This window comes from Phyllobates terribilis, unplaced genomic scaffold (assembly GCF_046119375.1).
Source record: "Phyllobates terribilis strain yellow unplaced genomic scaffold, ASM4611937v1 Scaffold_2__4_contigs__length_985480577, whole genome shotgun sequence".
Taxonomy (NCBI): Eukaryota; Metazoa; Chordata; class Amphibia; order Anura; family Dendrobatidae; genus Phyllobates; species Phyllobates terribilis.
In genome coordinates this window covers 456,223,243-456,235,486 of record NW_027362762.1, presented here as the reverse complement: position 1 = coordinate 456,235,486, position 12,244 = coordinate 456,223,243, and the positions used below count along the sequence as shown (strand labels likewise).

The window sequence follows — 12,244 nt, the reverse complement described above, 5'->3', positions numbered from 1 at the left end:
CACAGTTCCAGAAATGCAAGGATTGGCTAATCCAATATATATCTGTGAGCTGCACCCAGCCTGCGCAAGTATACCAGACCTTTTACATTTTGTTTTACTAGGACAGGATGAAATTGGAAGAAAATTTCGAGCTATTTTAAGGATTAGTCTAATGTCAGTTGGGGCCGTACAATCATTTATGCTAATCCCTGGTATTAAAACTAATAGAGGCAAGCATAAGTAGTATGTCATCCAAACAATAAAATGTTTTAATCTGCCGCCTGATCATTCAGAGAGTTTGATATTTTGCAACACACAAGTAATACTAGCTGCGAGACAAAAAAAAACTAAATCCGTGACTCCTATAATTGAATAGTAACTGTTGTTTTAATTTTTATTTCATAAAGCAATAGTACACTCAAAAAATAAGAAACTTTGTAATATATCTTCTCAGAGAGATCTTCTTCTTTCTCCGCTCAGACTGATCATTCATTCTCAATATTTTTATTTCCCTGGTAAAATCTGTATTCAGCATTACATTACTGAGATAGGAGATGCCAGTTGTTATTGATAAGGTTTTATGTAGACAGGAAAGGGGAGTGAGGGGTTCTGCCAGGGCTGCCATCAGGAATTTCCGGGGCCCCATACTGTCAAAATTTTCAGGCTCCCATTGAGACTCCGCCCAGGCACAACGCCAGCTCTGCCTCCACCCCTCGAACTTTCCACCGTCCCACCCCCCACTCTTGGAAAAAACTCCACTTCTGTACCACGTCCTCACCAATCACACATTTAGCAGTTCCCATCGAACATCATATCACATACATAGCCAGCAGCTTTTGTTTTGGACAAGAGATTTTGTTAAGCCTGCCACCAGGACAAGGTGCACTCTTTTGGCCGTGTCCTACTCTACTCTAACCTATTAAATACTCTTTTTAGGTATATTTTTATTTATTTTTCTTTAAGGGAATGTGTCACATACATTTTTTTAAAATGACCAATAATACCACATACAAGGAACAAATACTGTCACACCATGATCAGACCACATATTACCACCACATAGTTACCAAATAATACCACATACAAGGAAAAAATACTGCCACACTGTGAACAGATCACATATTACCACCACATAGTGACTGAATACTACAATACTGATCATTAATAAAAAAAACAAAACACAATTCTAATATTACCATAAGTGGCATTATACACAGGAGCTCTGTGCATAGTATAAAGTGTAAAGTGTAAGTGTACAGGTAATACAGTGATCACCAGTGACATTATGCCCAGGAGCTCTGTATATAGTGTCAGTGTACAGGTAATACAGAGATCACCGGTGACATTATACATAGGAGCTGTGTATAGTGTACAGGTAATACAGTGATCACCAGTGACATTATACACAGGAGCACTGTGTATAGTGTACAGGCAAAACAGTGATCACCAGTGACATTATACACAGGAGCTCTGTATATAGTGTATTGGTAATACAGTGTTCACCAGTGACATTATAGACAGGAGTTCTGTATATAGTGTCAGTGTACAGATAACACTGACTCACCGGTGACGTCTCTAGTTGAAGTCCTTCATCTTCGCTTTTCTTCATTCAGTGCAGACTGCCATCACTTCTTCCAGCCAGGACTCGTCGCTGCATAAAATAATACACAGTTATCTAGAGCACCACTTCCAGAACACATTCCCCAACTTCTGCACTATGCAGCTGAATACAGATGTGCCCCCACCATTAATATAATTAGTTATTATGCAACCCACCATTCCAAACATAAATTGTAATCCATTACTGCACCACCACTAATTGTAAATAGCCACTTTCCCAACCCAATAAATATCTAAATTAATTAGCACCTGTACGCTTTCGCCCAGTTCATTACCTGCCACACTCTGTACCTCCCGCTCCCCCGATTCACTATATTTACATGCCTCCCTCCGCCCAAATTGATTGTCCTGTCCTCTCTCCCCCACCCTCAATTCATCATCATTAGCTATCCCCCACCTTCAATTCATCATTTGCTGTCCCCCACCTTGAACTCATAATTTGCTCTTCCCCCTCCACCCTCAATTCATAATTTGCTCTTCCCCTCCACCCTCAATTCATCATTTGCTCTTCCCCTCCACCCTCAATTCATCATTTGCTCTTCCCCGTCTCCCACCCTCAATTCATTATTTGCGCTTCCCTACCCTCAATTCGTCATTTGCTCTCCCCACCCCCCCACTCCCAATTCGTCATTTGCTCTCCCCACCCCCCCACTCCCAATTCGTCATTTGCTCTCCCCACCCCCCACTCCCAATTCGTCATTTGCTCTCCCCACCCCCCACTCCCAATTCATCATTTGCTCTACCCACCCCCCACTCCCAATTCATCATTTGCTCTCCCCCAGACCCACTCCTAATTTGTAATTTGTTCTCACCCTTCCCAATTTGTCTTTTGTTATCCCCACCCAATTCATCATTTGCTCTCCACCATCCCCCACTCCCAATTCATCATTTGCTATCCCCACCCTAATTCATTATTTGCTATCCCCACCCCCCAATTCATCATTTACTCTCCCCACCCCCACACTCCCAATTCGTCATTTGCTATCCCCACCCCAAATTCCTCATTTGCTTTCCCCACCCCCTCCCAATTACTCATTTGCTCTTCCCACTCCCATTCTGTCATTTGCTCTCCCCATCCCGTTCCCAATTCATCGTTTGCTTTCCCCACCCTCAATTCATCGTTTGCTTTCCCCACCCCCAATTCATCATTTGCTTTCCCCACCCCCAATTCATCATTTGCTTTCCCCACCCCCAATTCATCATTTTCTATCCCCACCACCTCCCAATTAATAATTTACTATCCCCACCCCAATTCATCATTTGCTCTCCTCACCCCCTCCTAATTCATCATTAGCTATCCCCCTCCCAATTACTCATTTATTATCCCCCCTCTCAATTAATCATTTACTATCCCCAGCCCAATTCATCATTTGCTCTCCCCACTCCCAATTTGTCATTTGCTATCCCCCACCCCCAATTCATCATTTGCTTTCCCCATTCCCCTCCCAATTTGTCATTTGCTAGCCCCACCCCAATTCGTCATTTTCTCTCCCCACCCTAATTCATAATTTTCTCTCTCCACCCCCAATTCAGCATTTACTCTCCCCACCCACAGTTCATCATATGCTATCCCCACCCCCCACTCCCAATTTGTAATTTGCTTTTCCTACCTCCAATTCATTTTCTGTCCCCACTCCCAATTCATCATTTGCTATCCCTCACTCCCAATTCATCATTTGCTGTCCCCCAAGACCATTTAATTGATTCTATTAAAAAAAAAAAAAGTTTTAAATACTTACCTCTCATACGATCCCTTGCAGCTCCACTTCTGGACTGGCATCCTGGCACGAGACCGATGAACCAAACCTGAATTAACGATCTTAGCTATCTAAAACTCCAAATTCCCATGAGCAATGATCGGAGATGGAGTTGGTGGTGATGGTTCTGAGGACACAACGTATTTTTTGAGCAGAGACCAGTGAAACACATTATGAATCCTTAAAGTAGGTGGCAAAGCAAGGCAGAATGCTACAGGATTGACGATGACCACAGTCTTATAAGAACCAATGAACCTGTGACCCGTTTTCCAAGAAGAGACCTTTAACTTAATGTTCTTTGAGGACAACCACACCAAATCACCAACATACAGGTCCAGACCCACCAATCGACCACACTCTTATATTTGGATCCCATCTTCAAATTATTAAGAACTTCTTGCCATACAGACGTAACAGATGATGAAAACCATTCTTCTTCAGGTATTCCTTAAGAACGATTTCTAATAAGAGCTGAACTAAGGATGAAACCAGTAGGCCCTGAAGAACGGGGACTTACCAAGGTCTTGGCGTTGGGTAAGGCGGATAGCGAAATGAAATGAGATCTTGCTGAACCTATCCACTACCACCAAAATAACTGTATTACCTGCAGATACGGGTAAATCAGTAATGAACTCTACCGACAAATAAGTCCAATGGGAATTGCCAATGGTTGGAGAGTCCCAGACGGACGAGCATGAGGGGTCTTAGAATGTGCTCATGCACTACAGGCAGCTACATACTCTCTAACACCCTGATGCACCCCAGACGACTAAAAACACTGAGTAAGGAGATCTGTGGTGGCTTTACTACCAGGGTGTCCTGCCAAGATCGAATCATGATGTTCATTTATAACTTTAAGTCGGAGATTCACACATACAAATAGTTTACCTAATGGACAGGCAGCAGGGGCGTCTTCCTGAGCCTCCACAACCTCTTTCTCAAGGTCAGAACTTATAGCAGCAATAACTATCCCTTTCTGTAGCATAGGAACATGTTCACAATTATCTCCACCCCAGGAGAACAACGGGATAAGGCTTCTTATCATTCTTATTCCCCGGCCTATATGTCACAAAAAAGTTGAATCGGGTGAAGAACAATGACCACTTTGCCTGTCTAGGGGTTAGATGCTTGGCAGATTCTAAATATAAAAGATTTTTATGATCAGTGATTACCATGACTGGATGAATTGCCCTTTCCAGAAAATGATGCCACTCTTCAAAAGCCTACTTAATAGCCAAGAGTTCCCTGTTACCAATGTCATAGTTTTTCTCAGCGGACGATAGTTTCTTAGAAAGGAGAAAAATATGTACACAGACGTCATTTACAAGGAGATGCACCCTGCAATAATATAGCCCCCACCTAAACTTCAGACGCATCTGCTTCTACAATAATTGGCTGAGTGACGTCAGACTGTATAAGGATTGACGCAGTTGCAAAACATCTTTTCAAGGTATCAAAAACCTTCTCGGTCGGACTGGACCATTTGGAAAAGTCTGTCCCTTTCCTGGTCATATCCATCAGAGGTTTGGCCATTACCAAAAAGTTTTTGATGAACTTACGGTAGTAGTTGGTGAAACCCAAAAACCTTTGTAAGGCTGTGTGCCCACGATGCGTTTTTTAAGCGTTTCCGCAGTGGCAAAAACGCTGCAGAAAAGTTTAAAAAATGCATGGTAGAAAGCCTACCATGTTCCCCAATGATAATCCGCATGTGCTGTGCACATGCTGCGGAAATTTCCACTGCGGATTATCATTGCGGAAAAAAATGCAGCACTACCAATTATTTTGCGGAAGCGCTGCGTTTTCGCCGCCATTGACTTGCATTGGAACGCATGGATTACGCATCGCTGTATATGTAGATGCGCATTCCATGCGTTTCAATGTGCGGATGGTACCCGGGTCTAGAGGACAGGAGACTCTCCTCCGGACCCGGGTATTATAGAAACTGTGAAAAAAAGAATAAAATAAAAAATAAATGTTATACTTACCTTCTGGCGGCCCCAATGTCCTTGTCTCTGCTTGCCGGCAGATCGCGATGGACTGAAGGACCTGCGCTGACGTCATAGTCATGTGATGGGTCACGCGACGCTGACATCGGCAGGTCCTTCAGTGTACCGCGATCTGCCGGCAGCCAGGACAGAGCAAAGCAAGACACCGGGGGCCATCAGAAGGTAAGTATAGATTTATTTTTTAACATTCTTTCGGTCACACTATATAAATCCATGCCTTTTGCATGGATTTATATAGTGTGACCAAGTTGACAAGCACTTTCCAAGTGATGCTAAAATCGCTTGGAAAGCGCTTGTCAACCCGCATGCGGAAATGCATGTGAAGAACGCTTCACATCCGCTTGTCCCTGGCAGGAAAAACCCATGTACCATCCGCATGCGTTTTTTCTGCCAGGGGAGATGCAGAAACGCTCAGGAAAAATCCGGAGCATTTCTGCATCATGGGCACATAGCCTAAGGCCTTTAGATCCTCAGGATGATCCCAATCCAGTACCGACTGGACTTTCGCCGAATCTATTTAAAAATCCGTTGACGATAAAATATAGCCTAGAAAAGGGATCTCCTGAACCAAGAACAAGCATTTCTGGTTTGACAAATAATTTATTGTCTCTGAGTATCTGTAGGACCTGCCTGACATGTACCTGATGTGACTCGAGGTCATGCGAATAAATGAAAATGTCATCAAGGTGGATCACAGCAAACCTACCTGCCAGGTGATTAAAAATGTCATTAATAAAGTGTTTAAAAACTGCGGGAGCATTAGTCAACCCAAATGGCATAACAAATTTTCATAGTGTCCCTAAGGTGTATTGAAGGCTGTCTACCATTCATCCCCCTCCTTGATGTGAATGAGATTATAAGCCCCTCTGATATCCAGTTTAGAAAACCAATTAGCTCCCACGATCTGATAAAAGAGGTCCAGGAAAAGAGGGAGAGGATATGGATCCCGGACCGTGATCCCATTTAGTTTGCAAAAGTCTAGGCAAGGGCGTAAACCCCCCATCTTTTTTCTTAACAATGAAAAACTCTGCAGCAACGGGAGATGAAGGTCTGATATGACCCTTTGCCAGACTTTCAGCGATATAGTCCTGCATGGCCTGCCTCTCCAGACCAGAGATATTGTATAACCTGCTCTCTGACAGCTTGGCCCCAGGAATCAGATTAATCATAAGGACGATGTGGAGGAAGTTCTTGACACCCCTGTTCCGAAAACACATCCCCAAAGTCAGACAGGTATTCAGGCAGACATTGGGTACCCACCCTGGCTAGCTGGGTGCCCAAGCAGTGTTCTTGGCAATACTAGCTCCATTTTACCACCTCCTGAGTCTGCCAGTCTACCACAGGGTTGTGCAGTGTAATCATAGGTAGTCCAAGAACCACAGGAGAGGGAAAGCCCTCTATCACATAACAGTCTATAAATTCAGAGTGCATGGCCCCTACCTGTAAATGCAACATACGAACGACCTGAGTAAAATACCCCTGGCTCAAGGGTACACATTCTATAGCGATAATGGGTATTCATCTAGACAATTTTTGTGGCTTGAGGCCATGAGCCTGGACGAACCTAGCATCAATCAAATTAAACCCCGTACCACTGGCAGAAATGACCAACTTATCTTTGCCAAGATGAATCTCGGCTGGTAGAAAAAAATGAGATCTACCAACGGAGGAAATAAGTACATCCGGGTTGCCAACCTCCTCGCAACTCGGGCTCCATAGTTTTCCGACGGCTGTTTACTGTGAGATATCGAAGGACCAGCACCCACAAAATGACCCTTTCCATCAGAGAAAAGCACACTCCCCCTTTAGGCCAAGCTACCGTTGGACCAACAGAACGTGTGCTGCCTCACCCAACTGCATGGGTTCCTCGGTTGACTCGGATCCAGGTTCCCTTGACTCCGGGCCCTCTGCAAATTAGAATGTCTCTTTATGTCTCTGACGAAGATGGCTTTCCACACGGATGGTCAGAGACATGGCCGCCTCAAGGGAGACTGGAGTCTCATGCAGGGCAAAGGCATCCTTTACCCTTACCTATAACCCTTGATAAAACTGACTACGAAGTGCGGGTCATTCCGCTTAGTATCGGTGGACTACTTCAAAAACTCTGAGCTATACTCCTCCTCTATCCGTTCTCCCTGCCGAAGCTGACGTAGTGTAGACTCAGGAAAACGCGGTCGGGGTCATCGTATATGTGACCCAGCACCTGAAAAAATTCCTCAATCATCCATAGCAACATAGAGTCAGCTGGAAGAAAAAATGCCCAGACTTGAGGGTCACCGTAAAGGAGTGAAATTATTATCTCCACTCATTGCCCCTCAGTTCCAGAGGATCGAGGATGTAGCTTAAAGTATAGCTTACAGGCCTCCCTGAACACACCAAACGTGTCTCGCCTCCCAGAGAACCTGTCGCGAAAAGCGATCTTGGGCTCCACCTGGGGTTGCCTGGGAGTAGCGGTCCCCAGACCAGCTGTGTTTGAGTGTTGTAAAACAGCAGAGCGAAAATCTGCACTCTCCAAGCTGAGTTTCTGCAGCTGCCCAGCCAGAGCAGTAATAGGATCCATGATGGATCAAAAAATAGTATGGGCCAGTGTTAATTTCACAACTCTGTTGTCGGATTACCTGGGGCCAGGGGCTCCTTCCTGTCCCTAACACTAGGGGCGCCCTAGCTATACCTGCTCCCCAGATTACTCCTGATAGTGAAGACACCGGGGCCACGTACCTTTCTAAACTCCTGAATCAGCCCTATATCTGCCCCCCTTCCCCACCCAGGGAAGTGGGGAGTAATACAGTGCCGGCAAAAAAAAACTTTACATTTGTGAGATAAAAAAACTTTACATGTAAAATCCGCATCATGATTTCACTTCTTAAAAGTGCACACAGTGAAGGAGATAATCAAAAACTATATAATAGTTTTTATAATATAATAACTGGCTTAGTAAATTGTAACTATCAATACTAATTAATTAAAATACTAACTGTAACGAAATATCCACAATAAAACACTTGAATGTTAAGATTTTGTGGTTTCGTTGAATTTGTAAAGATTTTTTTTGCCGGCACTGTAGTTTATGAATATACACAAACCAGACTAACAAGGGAGGACGTACAGGGATAAATTAAAATACCAATCTTACAAAAATGCACTCACAGATAACATCGGGGAGCACCAAGGCGAAAAGGAAGGGAAACTAAATAAGAGAGGATGAGGATTTGCACACAGCCGAAACACCTAGCAACATTCAAAGATAAATACTCCAAATGCTTCTACCAACAACCGACTCCTCTACTCCTCACCAGGTAGTACAAGACTTAACACTGGCAATCAAGATTGCCAGAGGCGAGTGTATATATATATATATATATATATATATATATATATATAGGAGAGGGGAGTGGAAAATACTGAACGGCTGAGATCATCCAAGCTGGGAAGCTTCAGAGACTCGAAGCTGAATTGATTAACCCCTGCACTGCTAACAAAAAACTGCACCATTTAATATGAAGGAGAAGTACTTGATCAGTGCAGGAGTATGTGAAATCAGATGCTGCAGTCTTCTGGCCCCTCTCTGTCATGGTAAACCTGTGACACCTACCATCAATTGGGAGACTTGCGAGTTGAAGATTTGGGGGAATATCTGTATTTCAAATTGTTTATCTAAATTCTTGTCATCTATGAGGTCTCCTCCTTCCGATTTGGTTCCGGATTCTGAGGATGTTTTTTCTGAGACTGAGGGTGAAGTTCTTCCCTCGCATAGGTCTTATGATTGTGCTCAGATAGATCCTGTTAACATACAGGCCGTCCTTGATTGGGTACAACCAATGAATCTTAAAGATTTACAGAGGTTCTTAGTGTTTGCTCGTTTTTATCGTATGTTCGTTAAGAACTTTTCGGTCATAGTCAAACCTCTTACTGATATGACCAAGAAGGGTATTGACTTTTCCTCTTGGTTTACTGAGGCTGTTGAACTTTTGCTGCCCTCAAGCCCTTTTATAAAGATCCTGCCCTCAGTCATCCAGACGTTGATTTCTCTGTGACATATCTCCCTGATACTAAGAATGATGAAGTTGATGCTTTATCACATAGTTTTGTTCCAGAGTATGAGGGGGAGCGAGTGCTGAGTTCCAGACGTGTCAGACGTCAACGGCAACATTGCATTAAGTGGAAAAGTTTTGACCCGAAGGATAATTCCTTGGTTGATGCGAAAAATTTGTGGGTCGCCTAGTGAGGGAATTCTGTGAGTTGAGTCAGCAGTTGGGGATCTCTGAGGGGGGATCCTATCATGGTCCGGGATTTGATCCCTTGAGGTTGTGTTCTGTGGTCATCATCTCTTTCTGCCAAGCCACATGAGACACATCTTTTCTCTGGTGTTTTGGTTATGCTTTTCTGGCTGCAGTCTGCTTAGCTTAACAGGTGTTTTCATTTGTGTGCCTATCACCTTTGGGTGCAGCTTTATATTCTGTCCTCCTGCTGGCGATTCCTGCTGGTGATAGATTAATTTGGTTGTTCTGACATTCTATTGATGTTTGGAGCCAGTCTGTGAGATTCCAGCTAAGGGTTTTTGCTTTGCTGTTTCTTTGCTATACTTTGCACCTATCTTCTATTTATTATTAGGAAGTAGGTAGTATATTTGTTAACAGTACTTGCTTTATTTTTTGTTTGATATTTATTTATTTACTTTCCTCACTTTGGGATCTTGCCTATGTTCAGCACACTTCTCTTCTTGTAGGTAATTCACACTTTGCTCTGCCCTCTGGTACTTTAGGGCAGAGCAAAGGTACGTGAAGCAACTCATCGGCCTTTTAGGAAGTTTAGGGCAGAGTAGCCATTTCCTAGACTGTAGTTAAGTCTATTTCTGCACCCACAGGTACCACTAAGGACTGTAGAGTTAGGATATCTAGTCTGTACAGGAACCGGCAGGGTCAGTTGCAGTTTTTAGTGTATAACCTATTTTCCCAAGTGAGTTGCTACAGAGGCATAGCCATGCTAGGAGCTATTAGGAGCATTCCAAGTGAGCAGCCGTTGAGTGGGGGCGCCATTGTGTTATCTTAGGGTGCCAACCTCTGCAGTAAGGTAGGGACAGACAGGGTGGTCCCCAGGAATTTCAGGGCCCCATACTGTCAACATTTTTGGGCCCCCTTTAGACTCCCCCCCAGACTCCACCCCAGCTCCGTCTCCACCCCTCGAACCTTAAACAGTCCCACTCTTGGAAAAACTTCACTTCTGTACCACATCCTCACAAATTACACATTAACAGTTCCCATCGAACACCATATCACATACATAGCCATCAGCTTTTGTTTTGGCTGAAAGATTTTTTAAGCCTGCCACCTTGACAAGGTAGACTGTTTTGGCAGGGCTCTACTCTACTCTGACCGATTAAACATTTCTTAAAATATCCAATACTCTTTTTAAGTATATTTTTATTTAATTTTCTTCAAGGGAATGTGTCACATACTGTCAGGATTCCTGTTGTCCTTCTACAGTTTGCCCACTAGTGGCTGCTATTGTTCACCTTAATAATTGTGCTGCAATCCCACTCCTTACCACTGGAGGCTGCTGCTGTGTTCTGCAATTTTTCTTTACTAAGATTAGGGTCAGACTAGGAAGCCTGGGGCCCACAGAGGGAATGGACTTTAGGGGCCCACCCTACAGCTATATGCAAATACCTTTTAGCCATTATCCCCGTAATAGTGGAGCGTCGCGTCGACTGTAAAACACAGGCGGCTCCTGCACATCTACCATCTACTGTGCGCCACCATAACTGGGATGTACAATTACTGAAGTTTGAATTAAAGGGTTCTTTGATGAAAACAAGCTATCACCGATCTACAGGTTAGATCGGTGATAACTAGTGTTGAGCGATACCTTCCGATATCGGGAAATATCGGATCGGATTGGATCGGACCGATACCGAAAAAGTATCGGATATCGCCGATTCCGATACCGGAAACCAATGCAAGTCAATGGGACATAAATATCGGAATTAAAATAAACCCTTTCTTTCCTTGTAGGTTATTTCTACATGAAGGAAAACAACTAAGAATAATGTAGAATGTATTGGGGGAGGTGGGGGAGACAATAAAGGCATAGAGGTTTAGCCCAGTCAAATGGAATAGCAGGAATTAATATTTTTTTATTATGTTCTGAGTTACGGAAATATTAACTATGTTAAGTATTTTTATATTTTGTCAGATATTTATGTTTCACTACTTCCATGCTCTTCACCTTCTTTTTTACTTCTCCCACACTTTCTCCTTCATCATCCTCAGCATCTTTTTCATCCACTTCTTCTTCACCTTCTTCTTCTTCACCTTCTTCGTATTATTCTTTTTTTTACATTCTTCATATTCTACTTCTTCATCTTCTTCATATTCTTCTTCTTCATCATATTCTTATTTGTGACAGGCATTCCTGTAGTTGTTATCTATAAAAGGTTGGACATTACACCTTTCGTTCTGCCCGTCACAAAAGATTTACAACAGGATTTGTCCGCGTTCAGTTTGGCCTGCAGCAGCAGGTCTTTTCCAGGGGCACCACGAGGAGGAACGGACTCACCCCCATACACTGCTTAGTCATCTTCTGCTTATAATTTAGATATTATCTTTTGCTCTGATTTTTAGTCTTATGCTTAATGTTCTTCCGCTTTTTGTTCTGCAGCTTCTTGTATTTCTGCTTCTTGGTTTTCTGTCTCTTGTTTTTCTGTATCTTGGTGCTTGTCTTCTCTTCTTTGTCTTCTTGGTCAACTTCTTCAGGGTCATCTTCTTGGTCTTCTTCGGGGTGGTCTTCAGGGTCGTCGTCTTCGGGGGTCCTCGTCTTCGGGGTCCTCGTCTTCTTCGGGTTGGTCTTCTGGGTCCTCGTCTTCGGGGTCCTCGTCTTCTTCGG

At 43.5% G+C, this 12,244-nt stretch overlaps 1 long non-coding RNA gene across 2 annotated transcripts in view; it reads right to left on the bottom strand.

The window, feature by feature from the left end:
- Positions 1 to 1,539: 1,539 nt before the first annotated feature.
- Positions 1,540 to 12,244, bottom strand: part of LOC141252816 (uncharacterized) — a 208,786-nt gene continuing 198,081 nt past the window's right edge. The window contains exon 3 of one of the 2 annotated variants that reach the window (XR_012314118.1): positions 1,540 to 1,630. This is a non-coding gene — a long non-coding RNA (uncharacterized lncRNA). The remainder of the gene's footprint in view (positions 1,631 to 12,244) is intronic. The other variant, XR_012314119.1, reaches the window with a different exon arrangement.